The sequence below is a fragment of the Panicum hallii genome, chromosome 3, assembly GCF_002211085.1.
Source record: "Panicum hallii strain FIL2 chromosome 3, PHallii_v3.1, whole genome shotgun sequence".
Classification (NCBI taxonomy): Eukaryota; Viridiplantae; Streptophyta; class Magnoliopsida; order Poales; family Poaceae; genus Panicum; species Panicum hallii.
The window spans coordinates 49,691,139-49,711,834 of record NC_038044.1 but is presented as its reverse complement, the minus strand read 5'-3'; positions in this window follow the sequence as shown (position 1 = coordinate 49,711,834).

Sequence of the window (20,696 nt, the reverse complement as noted above, 5' to 3'; positions counted from 1 at the left end):
CACTTCCTTAGGTGAGATGGCTAGCAAGCACACTACGAGACCGTTACAAAGGACACGTTGGCAAGGTGTAACCGCTAAGGATTCTGGATCAGCGACGATGGGGCCCACCTCCGGGGGTACAAGACACACAGCACAGACCAAGCCGGAGGAGCAGGGACCATTGAACCTTACCACCCCTCTTGCCCACGCAGGTAAGTTACTCCCGAACCAACACGACCTAATTAGTAAGTCAAGACCGTCCCATACCAGTCTTGTGGTTGCGCGGTTGTCCCAGGTTGTCGCTCTATGAACCGGTCCTTATGGAGAGTGGCCAACCAAGCACTAAGCACCGTGCTGGCCCCCTAAACCATGTTTCTAACAAAAACATATTTTTAAGGACGCACAAACCACTCAAGCACACAGCACAGAGGGTCGGCTCCAGAATTAAGTTGCATAAGACCATTAATCAAATTAATTAAAAAGGACCAAGATTTGTTATAGCGCAGCAACCTAGCACAACTAACCAAGAATGCAACCCAAGGGATATATATAAGGATATAAAAGTGGCTAGGAAGTCCTTATAGGCATACAGAATTAAAATGCAGTATGAAATTTGTATTTAAAAGTGATAGGAGGTTCATGTTATACTTGCCTTCCTCGTACTCTCCCGGCTGCTGCTCGAAGTGCTCGGAAGACGGCTGCTCCTAGTACCGCTCCAAAGGCTCCGCGTCTACTCTCGATCATCAAACATAGCCCACACATACACACATGCATAGCAAGAACAAACTATAAGAAAAACAGTACACTAATACAACAGAACAGCACATGAAACTAGCCTAGAACTAATCTACGTGTTACAACGATCGCGTGGATGTAAAGAACACCTAAAACGGAGCTAAAACGTGAAAACTACGCTTAAAACAGGATCTAGGGACCTATTTGTAAGAAAAACTGAGCAACCAGGGGCTTCTGGACAAAACTCGGGGACTAAAACGTAATTAAAGCCTAGATTCAGGGGCTAGCACGTGAAAAGGCATGGCTTGGACGGCGGGTTCAAATTCCAGAGAAGCCAGGGGCCTAAAAGCATAAAACAGGACCTATCCGTAATTTCTTTTGAACTACACGCGGACCGCGGGTTAATTCCCCAAAAAGGCGAGGGCTCTTTAGCAAAAAGACGTGACTGAAGCGGTAAGATCTGTTCTGGGCCCTCGGATCTTGATCGCGCGGCTGAGATTAGATTCACAAATCGAAGGGGTACGCGTGACTCTCGACCGTCAGATCCAAATCCGACGCTCCTGGCCTATACTTAAACGGATCTAATCTAGACCACCTAATCCAGATCTGACGGCTCCGATTCATCCTTACCCCGAACCGGTACGCCCGCTTTAGATCCATTGGATCTCGATCCTACGGTTCGGATCTAATCTACCCTCGATCTAATCTTGCCCACCCATCCCGGGATCGCACGGCTCAGGGCGAACGGCGCACAGGACGGCGGAGGGGGGTCACCGGAGTTCCTTCCCGCGGCGGCGCTTTGCCGGCGTAGGCCGATATCGGCCGTCCGACCTCGATTCGGGATGGGGCTTGGCCGGGGAGAGGGAGTGGGCGACGGTGAACCCGTCTGGGCGGTTAGCGCGACGGATTGGGGTCGGACCGAGGCTCCCCACGGTGGAGTGCGGCACGGGACATGGCGGCGCGGGGAACGCGCTTACGCGGAGGGAGAGGGGAAGGGAAAAGGGGCTCGGCAGGAGCCTTACCATGCCTGGAAGCTGCGACGACGGCCTGCGGTGAGGGATTGGCGGCGCAGAGGTGGGATTGCGGCGGCGCGGGGCTCGGCCGATGGCGGCACTGTCCTCGGGCCGAGCTGCGGCACGGTGGCGCTAGAGCACAGAGGGGAGGTGGGGGAGGTGGATGCGGCTGAGGAGGAACGCGAGAGAGAGGCCGCGGCTAAGAAGGGGGAGGGGACAGTCCTCGGCGTGCGGATCACGGCCACGGATCCCGTGCCTTCCGCGGTTCGTTGCGGCTCGGCCTTACCCAGGTGCTGCGGGGCTTCTAGAAGAGAGAGGAGGCTCGGGCGATGACCAGTGGGGCCGCGCGAGCGAGGGGAGGGGAGCTCCAGGGTGCGGCGGGGCGGCCCACGGTCAGCGGCAGGGCGGCCGGACCGGCGAGGGGAAAAACAGAGGAGGGGGAAATCGGGCGCTGGGAGGAAGGGGAAGGGAAGGCGCCGACAGGTGGGCCCGGAGTGGCAGCGAGAGGGAGAAGGAAGGGAGCGCGGGGCTGAGGGGGAAACGGGCCGGGGTCGTGGCCCACGCGGGGGAAGAGAGAAAGGGAGGGTGCTGGGCCTCGGGTTTGGCCCACGCGGGAAGAAAGGGGGAAGAGAGGGAGAGGGTTTTGGGCTGGGCTGAGGGAGAGGGAAGTGGGCCGGCTGGCTGGGCTCCCTTCTATTCCTTTTCTTTTTCTACACTCCACTAATTCAAACAAACTGTTTGAATTCAAACTACAATTTGAATTCAAGTCCATAAATTCAACACAATTAAAATAATGCACCAGCATGAATGCACAATCAAGTTGATCTTATGATAAATTTTATTTTCTTGCGTCATAAAATTACTTTAAATGCGATATAAATTAAGTAAAATACTGGAAAATTTATTTAAACTCAAATAAATTCATCAAAATTAGGGAAAATTTACCTTAGGGTGTTACAAACCTACCCCCCTTACAGGAATCTCGTCCCGAGATTCGGATAGGCTAGCTAGCAAAGAGGTCGGGATATGCCTTCCTTAGCTCGTCTTCTCGCTCCCAAGTAGCCTCCTCCTCCGTATGATGACTCCACTGAACACGGCACATCTTGATCTTCTTGTTTCTAGTAGCTCTCTCAGATGTCTCCAGAATCTTCACCGGATGCTCGACATAGGTCAGATCCTCCTGCACATCCAACCCTTCTATCGGTGCTTGCTCTTCTGGCACTCTCAAGCACTTCTTCAACTGAGACACGTGGAACACATCGTGCACTCCTGAGAGATTGAGTGGCAACTCCAGACGATATGCCACCTCACCTTTCCGTTCCAACACCTTGAACGGACCAATGTATCGAGGAGCTAGCTTCCCTCGTACATTAAATCTGCGGATTCCTCTCATCGGTGAGACCTTCAGATATACATGATCCCCCACTGCGAAGGTCAAATCTCGGCGACGAACATCCGCATAGCTCTTCTGACGAGTCTGAGCGACCCTCAGGTTCTCTCGCACCTGCTGTACTAGCTTTTCGGCCTCCTCAACAATGTCCGGACCAAACACCTGCCTCTCGCCAATCTGATCCCAATACAGCGGAGTCCTGCACTTTCGACCATACAAGGCCTCGAAAGGGGATTTCTTCAGACTGGCCTGATAACTGTTATTATAAGAAAACTCGGCATACGGCAAGCATTTATCCCAGCTGGTACCATACTGAATAGCGCAGGCTCGAAGCATATCCTCCAACACTTGGTTGGTTCTTTCTGTCTGCCCATCTGTCTGAGGATGATAAGCAGTACTGAAGCGCAGCTTCGTATCCAACGAATCATGCAACTGCTCCTAGAACCGTGAAGTGAACTGAGATCCTCGATCAGATATAATCTTCTTCGGAACACCATGCAGACAGACAATCCTGGAGATATACAACTCTGCGAGTCTAGCACCGGAGTAAGTAGTGTTCACCGGAATAAAATGAGCAACCTTCGTCAACCGGTCCACTACTACCCATATGGAGTTGTACCCTTTCTGAGTACGAGGCAAGCCAACAATGAAATCCATAGTGATTTCCTCCCATTTCCACTCTGGAATCTTCAACGGCTGCAATAACCCGGCTGGCCTCTGATGCTCTGCCTTGATACGCTGACAAGTGTCGCAGATAGCCACGTACTCCGCAACGGAACGCTTCATTCCAGACCACCAGAATCGTTCCTTCAGGTCGTAATACATCTTCGTGCTACCCGGATGGATAGAATATGCGGTATCATGGGCCTCACTCAAAATCAACTTCCTGAGATCTGCTACATCCGGCACACATATACGACCCTTGTACCACAAGGTACCCTGATCATCCTCTCTGAAATGAGGGGCCTTGCCAATCTTGAGCAACTCACGAATCTCCTGCAACTTCTGATCTTCCTTCTGATGCTGCCTGATCTCTGCCTCTAGAGTGGGTTCCGCCTCGAACGATGTACCCGAGGTATGATGCAAGAAACCCAGGCTCAACTGCTCAAACTCCTCGCATAACTCCTGAGGCATCTGAAAAGCCACGGCCATGTTAACATAGCTCTTCCTGCTCAGAGCATCTGCTACAACATTGGCCTTACCCGGATGATAGTGAATCTCCAGGTCATAATCCTTGACCAACTCTAGCCATCTTCTTTGCCGCATATTCAGCTCACTCTGAGTGAAAATATACTTGAGGCTCTTGTGATCGGTGTAAATATCACACCTCTGCCCAAACAAGTAATGCCTCCATATCTTCAGAGCATGCACAACTGCGGCTAACTCCAGATCATGAGTGGGATAATTCAGCTCGTGCCGGCGTAACTGCCGCGAAGCATAAGCTATAACTCTGCCTTCCTGCATCAGGACGCAGCCAAGACCATCTCTCGAAGCATCACAATACCCTGTGAACCTCTTGCTCTGGTCCGGCAGAGTAAGGACTGGCGCCGTAGTCAACCTCTTCTTCAGCTCCTCGAAGGCCTTCTGACGCTCATCAGTCCAAGAAAAACCCACGTCCTTCTCCAGCAAGGAAGTCAAAGGCTTCGCAATCTTGGAGAAATTCCCAATGAACCTCCGATAATAACCTGCTAAGCCCAGAAAAGAGCGGACTTCCTTCACCGTCTGTGGTACAACCCAGTCAAGCACATCCTTCACCTTTCCGGGGTCCACAGCAATACCTCCCTTGGAGATAACATGACCGAGGAACGGAACCTCGTCAATCCAGAACTCGCACTTGCTGAGCTTGGCATACAGCTTGTGCTCTCTGAGCCTCTGCAACACAAGCCTCAGATGCTTCTCATGCTCCGCTTCCGACTTGGAATATATCAGGATATCATCAATGAATATCACCACAAAGTGTCCAGATAATCCATGAAAACCTTGTTCATCAAATGCATGAAGAAAGCCGGAGCATTAGTCAAGCCGAAGGACATGACCGTATACTCGTATAACCCATACTTGCAGGTGAATGCCGTCTTCTGGACATCCTCAGGACGAATCTTCAGCTGATGATAACCCGAACGCAGATCAATCTTCGAAAATACGCAAGCACCCTGAAGCTGATCAAAGAGATCCTCAATACGGGGCAATGGATGCTTGTTCTTGATAGTGACTGCATTCAGATCCCGATAATCGACGCACATCCTCTTCGAGCCATCCTTCTTCTCTACAAGCAACACAGGAAAAGCCCAAGGAGAGAAACTGCGACGGATATAACCCTTAGCTAGCAACTCGTCGACAGTCTTCTTAACCTCCTCATGCTCGACAGGAGCCATACGATAGGGCCTCTTAGCAATAGGAGCTGTGCCAGGCAAGAGATCAATAGAAAACTCAATGTCGCGATCAGGCGGCATACCTGGCAAATCATCCGGAAAGACATCCGGGAATTCAGACACCACGCGAATACCATCCGTGGGTCTAGCCTCCATCTGATGAATAAATCCAGAAGGCTCTGTAGCTCCAACAGTGACCTCCTGACCATCCGGTGCTGACAGAAGAACAGTCCTCTGAGCACAATCTATCCGGACTCCCCACTTAGCAAGAGTCTCCATTCCGAGGATCACATCTATGCCTTTGGAGTCTAGCACCATCAGATTCGCACTGAAATCTACCCCCCTTATAGCCACACTGACTCTGGGACAGAAGACATGAGACCTCAACTGCCCTCCCGGTGAAGACACTATCATGCACCTCTTTAATGTGCTAGTAGGAATACCATGATGCTCAACAAAAGACTGGGTGATGAAAGAATGCGTAGCACCAGTATCAAAAAGCACTGTAGCAGGATGGGCATTAACCATGAACGTACCAATAACCACGTTGGGAGCCTCGGCCGCTGACTCGGCCGTCACGTGGTTCACCCTGCCCTGAGCTGGGGCCTTGGGCTGCGCTGCACGCCCTGCTGTCCCGCCTGCGCCTTCCGAGGGCAGACGTTGGCGTAGTGCCCTGGCTCGCCGCAGTGGAAGCACACTCGCGGAAATGCAGCGGCCTGCTGCCCAGGAGGAGTGGGCACTCCCTGCCTCTGAGCTGGTGGAGCCGGAGGCGCCGGAAGCCTCTGACCCTGTCCCGCCTGCTGCTGCTGCTGAGGACGAGGCGGAAGCTGCTGCCGCTGCTGGTACTGCTGTGGCGGCCTCTGCTGCTGCTGCTGAGGATGCTGATAGCGGGGACGGGTGTTGCTGCCCGAAGAGGATGGAGCCATCTTCCTCTTCTTATCCTCAATCTCCCGGCGCTTGCGCTCGGTGTTGAGGGCCGCATCAACCAGCTGGTTGAAGTTGTCGAAGCGATGGTTCAGCAGCGCATACTGGATGTGATCATCCAATCCCTCCTTGAAGTACTCCTGCTTATCGCTATCACGAGCGACGTCGGCAGGGGCGTAGCGGGCAAGCTGAAGGAAACGGTCACGATACTCCGTCACCGTCATCGGTCCCTGAAATAACGAACACAGATAACAAGGATAGAAATCGCTCAATTGGTCAGGTTTTACGAAAGAAATCAAGGATAGATCAAGCTCAAAAGAAATGGTAGGGAATTTCCGTTAAATTTTACCTGCTTAAGGGCACGGAACTCCTTCTGCTTCATCTTCATGATGCCCTCAGGAATGTGATGGTTCCTGAAACGCTCACGGAACTGGTCCCACGTGAGAGCATCACGATCCCGAGCTGGGTAGGACTCCCACCAGTCAAGAGCGGAGCCTCGCAGCTGCCCTGCGGCGTAAAGGACTCGCTCTCGGTCGTCGCACTGCGCAACGACCAACTGGCGCTCCACCGAGCGAAGCCAGTCGTCCGCCTGGAGTGGGTCCGTGGCGTGAGAGAAGGTCGGCGGGTGACCTCTCAGGAAATCCGCACGCCTGTCACGGGGCTGAGGCGGCGGAGGAGGCGGTGGCTGGGCATGGATCTGCTGCAGAGCCTGAACGGTGTTGTTCAGGGTGGCCATCATCTGCATCTGGAGCTGGAAGAACTGCTCCGGGGTCAGTGGTGGCGGCATCGGCAGCGGCTGACCAGTACCCTGGTTGTTCTGCTCCTGCTGGTCAGAACCGGAACCGGTGCGCCTAGTGTTCACCATCTGATTGCAACAAACGAAATTCATAAGATTAAGATATCGTGCAGCTGCGGAAATGAAACTTCGGAAGGATATAACAGAAAGGAAGGAATATAAGTTTTACCCCCAACGTTCTAACTCAATTTTATTCTTTAGTTCAGGTTGGGTTAGGTCGATTTGCATGAACAAGTTTAACTACTAGCCTATGCAATCAACCAAAAATCCAAATCAAACATTTGCACAATAACAAACATTCAATATTCACAAATTAGTCGAGTTTATCACACTACTCGACTAACACATTCGTTCTAGCGTATTTTTATCGGGACAATCTAAACCTATAACTTATAAGATTAGGCGACTCAGGCCCACGTCTACAGAAAACTCAAGCTACTTCTCAGACAAGACGGGGAAGATGGCCAATCTAGGGCTTAAGACTCAAGGAATAGAAGCAGAAAAACGATGGTTGAGGATTTGCGGAGGCAAGCAAGAGAACAGAAGTCCTAAACTCGACCAATTCTACCTAGGCTTCGTCCTACAGTCGACACGGCTCTGATACCAATCTGTCACACCCAATTTATAAGAACATAAATCGAGCAATCATATATGCGCCAGGATCAAGTCACGCATATATACAACAGATTATCAAGATATCACAACACATGTCACGAATAACAGGAATATAAATCGTAGATACATCAACACATGAATTATTTTATTACAACCGAATCAAGAATCGGTTCAAGAGTTGCGGAAGCGTAAAAGAGATACATGAAGAGCTGGGCGCCACAGGGACGTCGACTGGGAGACAAACGCCTAGAAGTCGTCGAAGCCGCTGACGTAGTCCTCCACGTTGCCGGGCACTGAGCAGCAGTCGAAGATATCCAAAATAGAACAGAAGAGTAGAGAGGCAAGTGTGAGTACAAACTCGTACTCAACAAGTATAACACGAGCATGAGGCTCTAAGGTTAGCTGACTCAACTGCATTAGCTTTTAGTCTTGGCAAATTTTATTAAAGCTAGTTACTACAAATGGATGAGTTACCATAACCCAAATTGCATAAGAATTAATCAATATTAATTGAGAACTACTGAGAACCATCCAAACCAAACCACCCGGGGAATCGCCCTCGTCAAAGGTTGATAACCCCACTAATCAGACGGAGGATCTGGGCCGCTCATGACTGTGAGCACAGCTGATATATCAGTTTTACACTCTCGAGAGGTTGCACAACTTTACCCACAAGTCGTGAGCTACGCTAGTTGTTCATCACACTTCCTTAGGTGAGATGGCTAGCAAGCACACTACGAGACCGTTACAAAGGATCACGTTGGTAAGGTGTAACCGCTAAGGATTCTGGATCAGCGACGATGGGGCCCACCTCCGGGGGTACAAGACACACAGCACAGACCAAGCCGGAGGAGCAGGGACCATTGAAGCTTACCACCCCTCTTGCCCGCGCAGGTAAGTTACTCCTGAACCAAAATGACCTAATTAGTAAGTCAAGACCGTCCCATTCCAGTCTTGTGGTTGCGCGGTTGTCCCAGGTTGTCGCTCTATGAACCGGTCCTTATGGAGAGTGGCCAACCAAGCACTAAGCACCGTGCTGGCCCCCTAAACCATGTTTCTAATAAAAACATCTTTTAAGGACGCACAAACCACTCAAGCACACAGCACAGAGGGTCGGCTCCAGAATTAAGTTGCATAAGACCATTAATCAAATTAATTAAAAAGGACCAAGATTTGTTGTAGCGCAGCAACCTAGCACAACTAACCAAAATGCAACCCAAGGGATATATGTAAAGATATAAAGGTAGCTAGGAAATCCTTATAGGTATATAGTATTAAATGCAGTATGAAATTATATTTAAAAGTGATAGGAGGTTCATGTTATACTTGCCTTCCTTGTACTCTCCCGGCTGCTGCTCGAAGTGCTCGGAAGACGGCTGCTCCTGGTACTGCTCCAAAGGCTCCGCGTCTACTCTCGATCATCAAACATAGCCCACACATACACACATGCATAGCAAGAACAAACTATAAGAAAAACAGTACACCAATACAACAAAACAGCACATGAAACTAGCCTAGAACTAATCTACGCGTTACAACGATCGCGTGGATATAAAGAACGCTTAAAACGGAGCTAAAACGCGAAAACTACGCTTAAAACAGGATCCAGGGACCTATTTGTAAGAAAAACTGAGCAACCAGGGGCTTCTGGACAAAACTCGGGGACTAAAACGTAAATAAAGCCTAGATTCAGGGGCTAGCACGTGAAAAGGCATGGCTTGGACGGCGGGTTCAAATTCCAGAGAAGCCAGGGGCCTAAAAGCATAAAACAGGACCTATCCGTAATTTCTTTTGAACTACACGCGGACCGCGGGTTAATTCCCCAAAAAGGCGAGGGCTCTTTAGCAAAAAGACGTGACTGAAGCGGTAAGATCTGTTCTGGGCCCTCGGATCTTGATCGCGCGGCTGAGATTAGATTCACTAATCGAAGGGGTACGCGTGACTCTCGACCGTCAGATCCAAATCCGACGCTCCTGGCCTATACTTAAACGGATCTAATCTAGACCACCTAATCCAGATCTGACGGCTCCGATTCATCCTTACCCCGAACCGGTACGCCCGCTTTAGATCCATTGGATCTCGATCCTACGGTTCGGATCTAAGCTACCCTCGATCTAATCTTGCCCACCCATCCCGGGATCGCACGGCTCAGGACGAACGGCGCACAGGACGGCGGAGGGGGGTCACCGGAGTTCCTTCCCGCGGCGGCGCTTTGCCGGCGTAGGCCGATATCGGCCGTCCGACCTCGATTCGGGATGGGGCTTGGCCGGGGAGAGGGAGTGGGCGACGGTGAACCCGTCTGGGCGGTTAGCGCGACGGATTGGGGTCGGACCGAGGCTCCCCACGGTGGAGTGCGGCACGGGACATGGCGGCGCGGGGAACGCGCTTACGCGGAGGGAGAGGGGAAGGGAAAAGGGGCTCGGCAGGAGCCTTACCACGCCTGGAAGCTGCGACGACGGCCTGCGGGGAGGGATTGGCGGCGCAGAGGTGGGATTGCGGCGGCGCGGGGCTCGGCCGATGGCGGCACTGTCCTCGGGCCGAGCTGCGGCACGGTGGCGCTAGAGCACAGAGGGGAGGTGGGGGAGGTGGATGCGGCTGAGGAGGAACGCGAGAGAGAGGCCGCGGCTAAGAAGGGGGAGGGGACAGTCCTCGGCGTGCGGATCACGGCCACGGATCCCGTGCCTTCCGCGGTTCGTTGCGGCTCGGCCTTACCCAGGTGCTGCGAGGCTTCTAGAAGAGAGAGGAGGCTCGGGCGATGACCAGTGGGGCCGCGCGAGCGAGGGGAGGGGAGCTCCAGGGTGCGGCGGGGCGGCCCACGGTCAGCGGCAGGGCGGCCGGACCGGCGAGGGGAAAAACAGAGGAGGGGGGAAATCGGGCGCTGGGAGGAAGGGGAAGGGAAGGCGCCGACAGGTGGGCCCGGAGTGGCAGCGAGAGGGAGAAGGAAGGGAGCGCGGGGCTGAGGGGGAAACGGGCCGGGGTCGTGGCCCACGCGGGGGAAGAGAGAAAGGGAGGGTGCTGGGCCTCGGGTTTGGCCCACGCGGAAAGAAAGGGGGAAGAGAGGGAGAGGGTTTTGGGCTGGGCTGAGGGAGAGGGAAGTGGGCCGGCTGGCTGGGCTCCCTTCTATTCCTTTTCTTTTTCTACACTCCACTAATTCAAACAAACTATTTGAATTCAAACTACAATTTGAATTCAAATCCATAAATTCAACACAATTAAAATAATGCACCAGCATGAATGCACAATCAAGTTGATCTTATGATAAATTTTATTTTCTTGCGTCATAAAATTACTTTAAATGCGATATAAATTAAGTAAAAGACTGGAAAATTTATTTAAACTCAAATAAATTCATCAAAATTAGGGAAAATTTACCTTAGGGTGTTACACATTATGTCTAGGAGTTGAGATGAAACCCTAGTTACATAAAATCTTAAAGAACCAATGTACTGTACCCGAGTCCAAACCGTTTAGATGCTCTGCTAAATAGGACCGGTACAAGTCGAGTGATTTACTGTCACTCGCGCGATATAGGAGTTGTAATGTTTACATTCCTGTTATCACTATAAGGATGACGGACGGGAGTTTTATGAGGTATCATGGTTGAGGTGATACCCCGTCTGTGTTGTTGAATTTGATAAGGTCGCGGTGTGTGCCGATCGGGGTTAAGCATTTGAAAGTACTAACCACATGCCGTGAAATATGGTAAGCGGTAAGCCTAGTAACCAATCGGCCCGAGGAGTGGACATACCTCCAACCACATGTATTTGGTTCTTCTGGTTACTTGATTCGACTGTGGGAATACGTGTTGCAAGGGCAACTAGGAGTACGTGTTTTGTAGTCGCGCTACAGACGTACGTCCTGCACTTTGGAAGTGCGTATGGTCCTGCAATCGCTTGTGGTGGATCTGATCCATGAGTCGGAATGAAAGGCAAACGGTTGCTTTGGAACGCCCCTTTGGTGTTCCAAGCATGTGAGTTAGGTTTACCTTGCAAGGTTAAATTCGATTCAGAATCGTCCGTTTCTCACGATGACTGAGACTGCTTGATCCCTTTATCACACAGAGTAACAAGAGCAACTATATGATTAGTAATACTGATGGTTGAGATAAAGAACTTTACCTTGCTTGCTTAGTTATAAGTGCTTATCTGGAATGGACAATCACATAGAACTTGGAAAGCTAAAACTTGAAAATAAGGATCTACTCTTAGTTGGTTTTCAGCTGAAACAAAACTCAAAACTACTATAAGCCTTCATAAGTCTAGTTATGGGCTAAAGTATACCCAATCCCGGGTAAGCCTTGCTGAGTATTAGTATACTCAGCCTTGCTAGCTATATGTTTTGCAGGTAATGTCTGGAAAACCCTACTCTTTCCCTGCCTTGGTCCTGTACTTTTCCAAAAGATTGGTCCGTGGAATGGGATCCTTCCCCGGCCAACTTGGGTGTTATCAAGTGATGTCGTGTTCGGGCTTAGCATGACATCCGTCTTGACGACGTGCTGTAAATCATCGCGTATGTTTTCCGCTGCCAAAAACCATAGTTTTAGTAGTTTGTAATGTACTGCTTTTGAAAACCCTTGTAATGTAAATCCTTGTGATGTAAAAATGTGCTGGTGATTGTATCTCTGGACTCACCTTCGTGTGAGGTAACCTTATTTGATCCTGTGTATCGGTGGTTTATCGGGACGTTACCCGACAGGCCAAGGGATTATACCGTTTGAAGCACGTTGAAGCCCTCTGGAGTGAACTCGCGTACTTGAGCCGGTATAATTTAGGTTGGTTCTGCCACAGCTGGTATCAGATCTATAAGGTTACTCTGGGGATACATTTTACCTTAAAAATGTTTTCAGTATAAAAGTTTGACCAACAAAATGTTTGGCAAAACTACGTTGGATTCGTTAAGGATTGTACTTAGTACGTAAAGCCCTAGGGTAATGTTTATGAGGAAAATAGAGGTGGCTATAGTATATATAGATATAACTCTAACTACCAGCATTATTTTCCTGTCAAAACTTAAATTCATGCACAACCCAACTTTACTTTTTGTAACGACATCTTCGATGATGAGGTAAGGAGGTAAGGATCCTCAGCCAACTGAGGGAGCTTGGCCTTCCCGTCGGTGATGCGAATCGAACGCTGTTTCTCAAGCAGTGGCCTACTTGAGATGCTGCCAATGTACCAACTTCGGTTGACTACATTGGGAGTATATGGTTCGGCGCAGGGTATGGTGATCGCTGTTCATACCCCCGCATTTTGCGGTACCCCTGTGAATACGTTGTTTCGATAACGTATGCTAACGTTGTCTGTACGGCGGTAATTGTACAGATGCTGTTTCTATAGTGAACGGTAATGATTGGGGACGCTTTCATGACATGCTGGCATGAAAGGTTCATTGGATATATGTATTGTGGTTTTCTGCAGGTACACTAACCACGAATATGAAACTAGGACAGATAGGGTTTATCGACTAGTTAATAGTGAGAGACGTATGTATAATGCCACTGAAATACATGAATACAATGTGTGTTTTGGTTCTTCTAAGGATATATGGTAGGTTGTTGATCTTTTGTGTGGTTAACGGGATTCTTGTGTCCAAAGATATTAGGCAGTTATTTTGGATTGTGAGGACGAGTAGAACATGCATGCATAACTCATCATCAAATACATGAATACAATGTGTGTTTTGGTTCTTCTAAGGATATGTGGTAGGTTGTTGATCTTTGGTGTGGTTAACGGGATTCTTGTGGTAGTGTTGGTCAAGTATCTTAAGTATCTTTCAGATGGTTGGAGCCACACGTGGAACCCCGGAAGGTTTCCGGGCAGATCAGTCCAGCAATTCCCAACAACCATCCCTACCACTTCCACATCTAGCCGTGGTTATGGCTCGGCAAACTGAACTTCTCAATTTATTAGTACAAGCACAGCAGAATCAACAACACCAGCAGTCACGAGGTCGTGATGAACCTCTGGTAGCAACCTATCAAGATTTTCTCAGTACTCAGCCCCCGCTGTTCAGCAAAGCGGAGGAGCCCTTGGATGCCGATGCTTGGTTCCGCACCATTGAATCTAAGTTTGCTCTTCTTACGATTCCATGTGCGGACTCTAACAAGGCTCATTTTGCTGCCCAACAATTACGTGGAGCTGCCCGTATTTGGTGGGATAATTATTGTGCTATGCAAACTGATGGCCATGCTATCTCCTGGGTAGAATTTCGTAATGCCTTCAGGGCACATCATATACCTGAAGGGCTGATGGAGCGGAAACTAAATGAGTTCTTGGCACTTACTCAAGGCACCCGCACCATACTGTAGTATGCACAGGCTTTTAATCACTTGTGTCAGTATGCGGGCTATCATGCTGATAATGATGCCAAGAAGCAAGATCGTTTTCGTCGAGGCCTGAGCACTAAGCTCAAAGAACGTTTGAACCTTATCAAGGCAAATACCTTCTGTGAGTTGGTTAACATGGCTTTAACTCAGGAGGACTGCATTACGGCACACCGTGCCGAAAAGAAGCGAAGGATCTCTACTGGACCCGCGAGCATTCAACCCTCGCAGTATCAGTTGGTTCAGAATGTAGCGCCTAGAGCGCCATCGCGAAATGCCCTGATCGGCAGACTGGCTTTCAAGCCGCCTCAACAACAAGGAGAGTATCAACCCCCCGTATCTTTGCAACAATCACAACAATCTGGCCCACGGCCAAATGTTCAACAAGTCCAACAGAAAAGCAGCACTTATTATTGTTTAAAGCGCGGAAGTGCGGATCCTTTCATCAGAAATTGCCCGCAACCCAAGAAACCTAATCAAGGGCAGAGTTCCAGTCAGAATAACCAGAATAAGGGCAAGTCCGCCAAGGGTAAATTAACTTCACCACCCTTGCGGAACTTCCGGATGGAGCTCCTATCATGTCGGGTACATTCTTTATACACCATAAACCAGTTGTTACATTATTCGACTCAGGAGCAACTCATAGTTTCATCAGTAACAACTGTGGTACCTGAATAGGACTTGATCTCTGTTCTACTAAAGGGTCATATATGATTTCTACCCCTGGAGGAAAGATTACTTCTAACCAAATGGTTAAAAGTGTGCCATTCAGTTAGGCAGTAAACTAATCAAAACTGATTTAGTACTACTAAATCTAGAGGGTATTGATGTTATACTCGGGACAAATTGGATGACAGAACATGGAGTACCGTTAGACATCTCATCCCGAGTTATTGAGATTAACTCACCACATCAAGAAGCTATTATCCTCTATCTGCCTCAGCAAGAATATTTGCACTCTTGCACTTATGCCATCACAGACGTCAAAGTAAAAGATATCCCAGTAGTCTGTGAATATCCCGATGTCTTTCCAGACGACTTGCCTGGGATGCCACCAGACAGAGACATCGAGTTCATTATTGAACTTCAACCTGGCACCGCTCCTATTTCGAAGAGGCCGTATCGCATGCCTCCAAATGAATTGGCTGAATTGAAAATCCAACTCCAAGATCTTCTTGATAAAGGTTTCATATGCCCAAGTGCTTCACCTTGGGGTTGTTCTGCTCTCTTCGTAAAGAAGAAAGACAATAGCCTAAGGCTATGTGTCGATTATCGTCCACTCAATGCGGTCACTATCAAAAATAAGTACCCTCTTCCCCGCATTGACATCTTGTTCGATCAGCTAGCTGGAGCTAAGGTCTTCTCTAAGATTGACTTACGCTCTGGTTATCATCAGATCAAGATTAGGCCCTGTGACATTCCAAAAACGGCCTTCTCAACCAGATATGGACTTTATGAATATCTGGTTATGTCATTTGGGCTTACCAATGCACCGGCATATTTCATGTATCTCATGAATTCAGTCTTTATGCCGGAACTTGACAAATTCATCGTGGTCTTCATCGATGATATTCTGATATATTCCAAGACTAATGAAGACCATGCTGATCACATACGCATCGTTCTTCAACGACTACGTGATCATCGCCTCTATGCCAAATTCTCAAAATGTGAATTTTGGCTAGATAGTGTGAAATTTTTGGGACACACTATCTCTAGTGAAGGCATATCGGTTGACCCAACCAAAGTTCAGGAAGTTATGGATTGGAAGCCTCCAACTTCGGTCCATCAAATACGGAGTTTCCTCGGATTGGCGGGATACTATCGCCGATTCATTCCAGATTTCTCCAAGATAGCTAAACCTATGACTGAACTACTTAAGAAAGAGGTTAAGTTCCGCTGGGATGATAAGTGTGATAAAGCATTCCACACTTTGAGAAGACTTCTAACAACTGCCCCAGTGCTGGCTCAACCAGATAATACTCAGCCTTTTGATGTCTACTGTGATGCTTCGGGAACTGGCCTTGGTTGTGTTCTTATGCAAAACAACCGAGTCATTGCTTATGCATCCCGAGCACTTCGGAACCATGAACGAAATTATCCAACACATGATCTTGAATTAGCAGCTGTTATTCATGCTCTCAAGATCTGGAGACATCATCTTATGGGTGCTAAGTGCAACATCTACACTGACCATAAGAGCCTCAAGTATATCTTCACTCAAGCTAACTTAAATATGAGGCAAAGGCATTGGTTAGAACTGATTAAAGACTACAATCTTGAGGTACACTACCATCCTGGCAAGGCCAATGTGGTTGCGGATGCCCTTAGCCGCAAGGCACATTGTCACTGTTTATCCATAGCAACCTTCAGTGACACTCTCTGCAATCAGATGAGGAAGCTCAATTTAGAAATCATTCCTCAAGGTAGTCTGAATCTTTTATCGATTGAGTCTACCCTTCGAGATAAAATTATCATGTCTCAACTACATAATGAGGGTATCAAAATTATTAAATCAAAGTTACCTCTGGGAGAAGCCAAATATAAGTGTTTTCACACCGATCATCAAGGAGTTCTATGGTTCAACAATCGTATTGTTGTACCTAAAGACCATCCACTTTGTAAGCAAATCCTTGATGAAGCCCATCTATCTAAATTCTCTATTCATCCTGGTAGTACCAAAATGTATCAAGATCTACGACAGAATTTTTGGTGGACCAGAATGAAGAGAGAGATTGCTAAATATGTATCTGAGTGTGATACGTGCCAGAGAGTCAAAGCCAGTCATCTCAAGGCATCTGGTACACTTCAGCCATTACCCATTCCGTCATGGAAATGGGAAGACATTAGTATGGATTTTATTGTTAGTCCTCCTAACACCTCCCAAAAGCATGACTCCATATGGGTAATCATTGATAGACTCACAAAAATGGCTCACTTTATTCCCGTACATACTACTTACTCCGCCAAGAAATATGCCGAAGTCTATCTGGATCAAATTATTCGGTTGCACGGTGTCCCTAAGACTATTATTTCTGATCGGGGGGCACAATTCATTGCACGCTTCTGGGAATAACTACAGTCAGATCTTGGATCCAAACTGATTCGAAGCTCTGCATATCATCCTCAGACAGATGGACAGACTGAGCGAGTAACCCAAATTCTTGAAGACATGCTCCGAGCTTGTATTATTCACTATGGCATAAGCTGGGACAAATGTCTTGGTTTGGCTGAATTCTCTTACAACAACAGTTATCAATCTAGCCTTCAGATGGCTCCTTTTGAAGCGTTATACGGTCGCAGATGTCGAACTCCTTTGAGTTGGTCCGAGACCGGTGAACGCAAAATCTTTGGACCAGACCTAGTTATCGAAGCCGAAGATAAAGTCAAGATTATTCAAGCCAACCTTAAAATAGCTCAGTCCAGACAAAAAAGCTATGCAGATAAAAGAAGGAGACCTCTACAATTCCAAGCAGGAGATTTTGTCTATCTCCGAGTATCTCCTACCAAGGGTGTTTAGTGTTTCGGCATAAAAGGGAAATTAGCACCACGGTATGTTGGACCCTTTGAGATTCTTAAGGTCTGTGGCCCAGTGGCTTACAAACTTCGCCTTCCATCTCAATTGGCTGCCATTCACGATGTCTTCCATATCTCTCAACTTAAGAAATGTATTAAAGTACCTACGGAGATCATTGAAACCACCGCCATTGAGATTGAATCTGATCTATCCTACACCGAACAACTTATCCAAATCCTGGATACCAAGGAAAGAGTCACCAGAAGAAAGATAGTTAAGATGTACAAGATTCTATGGGATCACCACATTGAAGAAGAAGCAACTTGGGAAACGGAATCTTATCTTCAACAAAATTTCCCAAACTTCCTTCAAGCCAATCCCCAAATCTAATCGTCTATTTCTTTCTGCCTTCGAATCTCGGGACGAGATTCTTTTTAGGGGGGAAGGCTGTGACAACCAGGTAATTAGTTTTATAGATACTAGACTTAGTGTAAAGAGTGTGTGCTTCCTATGGTGTTTATGTATAGTACAAATAATTAAGAGTATAGTTGTAATTTCTATAGAATATAGGTCCTTGAGTGCTGATTAAGTGTAATAGATATGCTAGATCACATGAAAAATGGGTTTTTGCGTGGAAAACAAGGACCTAAATGTAATTAGTGCAAAAATATGGGTCCTTTTATGCAAATTAAGTAGAGTATAAAAGTGATTTCTAAAAGTTTACTTAGGACTAAACTGCTAGAATGCCAGTCATCATGACAGTCATGAAAACTTTTAAATAGGTCCAAAGTTGTGACCAAACCCCTTTTGGGTAAGGACAAGGTAATTTAAATTTTACCTTTATTCGAAATTCAACATGTAATGCTGTAAGTTTTGAGTTTTTAAGCTTGAGCCCTAAAACAATGTTGTAGGGCTTGAAAAGTTCTACAACTTTCATTTTGGGCACCTTCGCATTAGATCTCTGTATCGGTGGGAAAAGTTAGTTTACCGTAGGGTCCCTATGTTTCTTCAGTTCTGCAAACAAGTCCCTGGGAAAATCCCCTTTCTCTTCCTCCTCTGGCGCCGCTCAGTTCTCTGCTCTGCAGCCACCGCTGTTCGACCACCCTCGCCACCTCCTGCTGCAAGTTCCTGTGCGCATTGATTTCCTCCGCAGGCAACTGTGCTGCTCCCCCATCGCCCCATCCCCGCATGACCTTATCCTTCTCCCTGCGCACTGCTTTTCTTCCACACTCTGCCTCCGCCACCACTTGCCCCACGCCATCTCCCTCCAGCGCGCCCTCCTGTCCATCGCTGCCGCGGCCTCCTCCTCCCCGAGCCACTTCGCCGCGGAGGACCACCTCGTTACCTCCTGCGGCCTCACCCGGGAGGAAGCCGCAGAGGGCACCAAATGCTTCTTCCACTGCAAAATCCCTGCCAAAGCCGACGCCGTGCTCGCCTTCCTCACCGGCCTGGTGCTCGGCCTCTCCAGGGCTGACACCGCGTTCCCCACCTCCCGACGCCCTCAATCCCTCCCCTCGTTCTGTCTCGCTGCCCGCCCCCTCGCGCAAGGCCTCCGCCCCTGCTCACCCCCAAATCGGAGCTGCGCCGCCTGGTTCGCCCGCTCAGCCCCTGGCACGTCGCCCTCCTCTGCGCGGCCGCCCCTTCCCTTCTGACCCGGCGAGGCGCCCTCGATTGTCCCCATTCTCACGATTCGGGCCCTCCCCGGCGACCATCTGCGCGTCCTCTGCTCTATTTGCAGGTGATGGACCTCGTGCAGCAATTAAGACAAGTTCAGGGGGTTTTTTGCAAAGTCTAGACCCACAGAAATAGTGTTATTTGAGGACCTCTGTGTAAGAGTGCTTGTTATTTCATGTGAAGTGATGCTGCTGACTTGTAAAATTAATAGAAAATAGTAGGAAATTCCAAAAATTGCAAAACAAGTTTTGTTGGAACCTAGATTTTAAGCACTACAACTTATATTAAGTGAGTTTGATATGAAACCAAATATTTTTGAATCTATGTTAAATCTAAGATAAAAAAGTGTAATATCCATAGCTCCTACATGTTAACTTTGTTGATCTTGATTTTTGGTATGCAATCCCTATAGATTAAGTATGAATTGATATGGAATTTTCAAACCTAAGTTTGTTTTGTAATTTAAATTCTTTTAAGTTGATCAATTCAATTTGTTTTATAGTAGAATTAGCTAAGTCTATTCAGTAAAGCTTATCTAATTAGATCTTTTGGTCAGAATCTTTTAAGTATGCAATGGATCTGTGTTTAAATTTTCAAAACTTTATAACTTTAATTATCCAAGCTTCACATTCAAATTTGAATTTAATTTTGAGTATTTTAATTCTTGTTTTCAATTAAATTAATGCTATAGTCATGAGTTGAATGTTTAAGATTCAAAGCTTAGGTTCCTTTTTGTACCATGAGTTCTTGAGTGTTAACCTTCTAGATTGCAGCTTATCGTAAAATAAAGTAAAAAGACTATACATTCTTTAATTTTATATTCTTGCATATCATGTAGACCCGACTGCTCTCGCCGATAGTGTTTACGAGCTGATCGCGGACCAAGCCGTGGAAATTCCTACAGACCCCGAAGACGTCGTCGAAAGTCTAACTGAAGCCCTGAACCAAAGTTCGGAAGATCTTAACTTTGCTGACTTCAGCCCCACCAATAAAGGCAAGCCCCGGTGCACATCCCAATATTTCAAGTTATTACAATTTCATTATTATATTATATATCTTGCATTACATCTAGGAGTTGAGATGAAACCCTAGTTGCATAAAATCTTAAAGAACCAATGTACTGTACCCGAGTCCAAACCGTTTAGATGCTTTGCTAAATAGGACCGGTACAAGTCGAGTGATTTCCTGTCACTCGCGCGATATAGGAGTTGTAATGTTTACATTCCTATTATCACTATAAGGATGACGGGCGGGAGTTTTATGAGGTATCATGGTTGAGGTGATACCCCGTCTGTGTTGTTGAATTTGATAAGGTCGCGGTGTGTGCCGATCGGGGTTAAGCGTTTGAAAGTACTAACC